Genomic DNA, 5,583 nt, shown 5'->3' with positions numbered 1-5,583 from the left:
AAATTTATCTATGTGGCTGTCAGTCAGGGGTAGCAGTACCCCCTGGAGGACATCTGAAATGCTGGAGGTTTTTATGGTTGTCCCAAAGCACTCAGAGGAGTTACAGAATTTAGTGCATAGTGCCCAGCAAAGCTAAACTCCTTCAAAGTGCTGTGATGTTGTACAAATTGAAGGTTGTCCTACCCCCAGAATGACAATAGTACTCCCTTTGAGAAATACTAAATTATCACGTATTTTCTCATTATTCGTGTCTCTCTTGTTGTATATTATCTAAAATATTTTCACACAACTATTGCCATCCTTGATATGCAGAGGTGGTCTAGGAAATGGTGAAGGTTCTTTAATAAGGGGGTCACACTGACATTTTGGGGGTCTTAAAGCATTTATCATTTATGTTCCTCTAGGGATAGAGATCATTTATGGCTTTAAATAGTGAATGAGGCAGCTGACTTGTAAATAATGCAACTTAGCACCTTTGATCCTCTCTGGAGCAATGCAAATTAATTCAGATAACTGCCTAAATCAAATGTGCAGGGAGAGGAATATGAGATTGCTGTGGGGCATGATGCAGGAACTCTTTGCTGTTGTTGGTTGTGGTTTATTTGTTTGTTCACTCATAGATATGCCAGTTGGCGGTCTATTTGTCGACCTGCACCTACTGCAGCCATCTGAACTGTGTACACAAAACAACAGTTTGGATGCATGATCACATCTTTTTCATTTTATGTTTTTCCCTATAATGACAGGTAGTATAATGATTATCTCATGTTATTACTAAATGCTAATGAGCAATGGTGTAGGAATGAGAGAAATGCCATGGTGATAAGGGAGAGGACAGTGCCTGGTGGTAGAATGGTCTTTGTTTTCAAAGGATAATTGAGTTACCTCTTAAAGTGAGGAGTATACATAAATCTCTTCAGATTGGTCATTGTAAATCAGAGGCTGAACATGCCTTGGTTTTACTTGAAAAAAGTTGAAAGAAATGACAGTGGTGTGCCCCAGGGTAATGGAGAGAGAGGTCCTTTTTAGTAACCATGCTATTCAGTCTCAGGAATTGAAGAGTATTTCTCACTAGACATACCTCTCAGAACAATCCTGGTAGGAAGCAAAGTAGCCATGTACCTTGCCAAGATCACAGAAGAAGGAATGTCAAAGCCAAGATTCCAACTCATGGGAATTTATTTCTGAGTTCTACATTAATTTCTCTAGGCCATGTTGAATTAACCAGCTCATCAAAAAATGGAGTGTTAAGGACACTTTATGATTTTTATGTTGTTTAAGTATTTTCAACAGTCATGTATCACATTTACTAGTTCTTCATAACATTATCATGAAGTCATTAGGGAATGCAGGACATTTTTCCCTCCAGATGAAGAAAGTGAAGATTTGAGAACTGAAGGGAATTTTCCAAGGTCAATGGCCAACATAAGTGACAGAGTCATGATAGGAGTAATCAGGGACTTCCCTCACATAATGCTGTTCAATGCAATGGATACCACCTAATTGAGGCATAAAGCTGATGTTTATATGTTAAAACTGCATTGTTATATATAAATCAGTCTATTTTCTCTAACCAAAGAATAAAAGGGTCTATTTAGCGAAGAACATCTTTGTAAGTATCAATAAAATAATACTTAGCTGTGTCAATTGTTAATACTTCAAAGTTTTTTCCTCATAATTATGTTGGAATAGCTTACCATATCCTTTGCTCAACCAGGAAAAAAATAAAATAAAAGTGTTCCCTTTAAAAAAAACCTTTAGAATTCTCAAGATTTAAGCTTCCTTGTCTATGAAAGACAGAGCTTGTAAAGCATTTTTGTTCATCCAAAATATAAGAGAATTAAAAACATTATAAAATATCTTCTGAATTTGAAATGACCATGTAAAGACCTGTTAATACTCTTATTTCTTTTTCTAGTTCCTGAAACTTTAAATAGTAAAGCAGAAAAAAATTGCAAAAACACACATACATGTTTGTTAGTGATGCTTTTTTTAAAACATAGGAATTCCATATTTTCCCAATTTGCTATTTAAATCCCCAATTCAGGTGGTTATTAATCATATTTTAATGAATATTTCATAAGATTTATCTTGTGATAACTTTTGAGAGAAGACTTAGAATGCGTGAGGGAAAATTTTGCTCTGAATTTGGTTTTTCCTTTGGGAAATAAAAGCCAGAACATAAACATTGTTTTGTTTTGGCTCAAAAGATACAATAAATAAATGATAATTTTACACAAGTCAGTTCTGCCCATTGAGAATAGCTTTCTGATTCATTTAGCATATTTTCTTCAGAAATGAAAATTTTGAAACAATTCTACCTGGAATTCTGCAACACTTCTCTAACTGGGTTTTAAATGGGAAATAAGCCTATTGGATAAACACACTGATTCTGAGATAACAGCTTTGGGGAGAAAGTAAGAATCTGGTTCTTTTTATATGGTATATTAGTACATTTTGCATTATTAAAATGAGACACTGGAGACAGGCTACCTTTATAAAGAAAAGGGGTTTATTTAATTCACAGTTCTGGAGATTCAAGGGCATAGTACTTGCATAAGCTCAGCTCTATAGAGAATTTCATGGCAGATGATAGAAATGTGTGTTAGACAACTGTACAAACAGGAAGCAAGGGAGAAACTAAGATCCACAATACATTTCAAGGGCATTTGACCTAAGGATCTCGGACTATACCCCACATCTTAAAGATCTCGCCACCTCAATACTGTCACACCGAGGATAAAGCATTTAAGTGATAGACCACTTGGAGCCATACTTAAATCATATCCAATCCATAGAAGAAGAGTAGAAGTGGAGATAGATACCCTGAACACAATTCTGAGCTTTGAACACAAAGCCACTGTTTTAGTTAGCAGTGTATACACCCCATCTGTAAAGATCATGAGAACTATCCACAGTCCTTCAGTATTTCTGGAACAGGCCAAAGAGAATTATGTAGATAGCCTGAAATCAGAACAAACATAGAGACAGTAGGCGGGGACTTATAAAAGTTCTTTTCTTCAGGGAAAGAGGGAAATAGTGAGTGGTAAAGTCTGTCATTTTCTTTGGTTGTAGTTGATAGTACATGGGCTTTCTTTTCCTTTTTAAGAGCTCAGCACTGTGGCATGCTGAATTCATCTATAAGTGGACTAATGGGATTTTCTTTTAAAGGTTATATGTTATTCTAATTAGCTTACAGAGGTCATTCTACAGGACACTCCAATATTTCAGAAAATATAATAAACACATCAACATATTTAAGACCCATACATTTTTTATTGACTCATAGAGAGTGATGAGTGACTCACCCAGATTTACTATAATTGATGCAGCACTGAGGTAAGAGAAAGTCAGATACAATTGTGGAACTGCAAAAACTGGGTGCAAATATGGCCCCAGAGCACAGGAGGGAAGTGGAAGAGGAGGTGGGAGGGGCAGACATTGCCCTGGAGGATATGTGGGCAGTGTTAAAGATCTATGCTGAGGGTGCTGGTGAGAGTGGTGGGAATAAGTACAATATTAAAGTATATAAGAATTCTGTGTCAAATACAGTATACTTCATCTCTATTAAAGTCCACACATAAGAAAATGAGATTCAATTTTAATTTTAATAGAATCTACTTATGAAGCTACTGCCCTGTGTCAGATTTATATATAATCCAGCATGACCTTCTGAGTTATGTATGCATCATTCTCCCCATTTTATAAATGAGAAAACGGAGACTCAAACATGTTAAGTAACATGTTTGAGGACTCCTAGTCAGTACGTGGCAGAACAAAGTTTGACAGAAACTTGACTCTAAATTAGGTTATTTATCTCCATACAACACTGAGTCAAGAACAAAAATGATGTTGTAGATATTTACAATGAAGAAGGCCGAAAATGTTCCTGCCTGAGATGTTTTGTTAGTAGTCTTCACTAGAACCTACACATCTGTGCTATATACTAAATCTTCACATCTTGTGCCATATAATAAATCTCCACGTATTGTATTATACAATAATACTAGCACCCCACAGCTACTGACACTTAAAATGAGTCTAGTCCACATGTGGCAAATGCATAAAATACACATCAGATTTTTGAAAATTTTAATTTGGGGAAAAATTCACATTAGTAATTTTTAATTTTTTACATGTTGGTATGATAATATAGTGGATGTCTTTTGGAGATCAGTAAATGCAGTATTAAAATCAACTTTACTTATTTCTTTTTACTTTTCAAAAAGTGTGGCACCTAGAAAATGTAATTTTATATGTGTGGCTGACCTTATTGGATGAAACTGGTCCAGATCTAAAACAATACAGATAAAAAGACACATTTTACATTTGGAAGCCTTGTCTTTTTTTATAGGACAAAAAAAGATTCCAGAATATAGCTGTTGGTGAACTTGTATTTTAAAAATGAGAGCTTCATTTGTTGCCTGGAGCGAGGAAATTGGGGCTGGGATGAAGCAAGTTACAATTGCAATCCTTCTGTCTAAATGAAAAAAAGTTAGTTGTATTCTCTGTGCAGCTTTATTTTCATTAGAAAAATGAGAATAGTAGTATCCATTCTAAATTATTGTTATGGAAATTAATTGAATTAATCCATAGGAAGTGCCCAACTCTGGCACTGTCTTGGGATAAATGCCCAATAAATGCAAATTCACTTCTTCTGCTCCTCCTTCCTCTTTCAGTGTCTGTCACTAAAGAATATCAGGCCAGTCACCCTAATAACTTTATCTTTTGTGTGCACCATGGGTGATTATTTTCTAATCTCAAATTTTCTCCTGCATCTCATCACCCAGCAAATGATAAGAGTGTTGCTTTTATAAAGGTCAGCATCTTGAGACTGAATTTGATTCAAAGATGAAACATCCCAAAGTAAATTAAATTTGTCAATATTTATTCCTTTATATAAACTCTGCTTTTCAATTTAGTGAATCAAATGCTAAAACTTTATGAGCAAACCAAGTTATATTTGGCAATTTTTGTTTTTAAATAGCACAAGGCTTAATAAAATGAATATTGCTTTTGTATTTTGTATTCATTTGTCCCTCAATTTCCTTCACTGAAGTATCTCCCCAAATTTTCTCTTTCCTCAGTTTAAAAATTTGAACATGGTTCTGTTTCTAAAGGGATCCTAAAAGACCGCTGACTGTTCTTTCTGCTTGTTGTCTTGATTTCTAACTAAGTGATAATTTATATAATCTTTCTTTCATTCACTTGATAAATATTTATTGAACACATGCTATGGGCTAGAACTGCTAGAAGTAAAGGAACTATAATGTGTAATGTGTCAGATTCAGTTGCTCTAATTTAGCTCCTCTATTGCAGAAACAATCACATGCTCCCTCTGTAACAAAGAGGACGGAAGGCAATGAATTATAGGACCCAGAACACTAAGGAAGTGTAAAAAGGGACTTGGCCTCAAGGCTAAAAAAATGGCTCCCCAAACAGTAACCTGTGAAGTGAGACTGCTACAAGGGGTAAGAATTAGTCTCACAGGTATTATCCCAATCCACATTCATGGCTTTATATTTTTGACACTTGGCCTACTATTACTATATCTTTAAAAATAAAATAAAATTGGGTATTCTG

The sequence above is a fragment of the Marmota monax genome, unplaced genomic scaffold, assembly GCF_021218885.2.
Source record: "Marmota monax isolate L192 unplaced genomic scaffold, Marmota_monax_Labrador192_F-V1.1 WCK01_AAM20220418_F8-fsc00303, whole genome shotgun sequence".
Taxonomy (NCBI): domain Eukaryota; kingdom Metazoa; phylum Chordata; class Mammalia; order Rodentia; family Sciuridae; genus Marmota; species Marmota monax.
The sequence above is the reverse complement of the archived record's forward strand: the minus strand, read 5'-3'. Positions refer to the sequence as shown.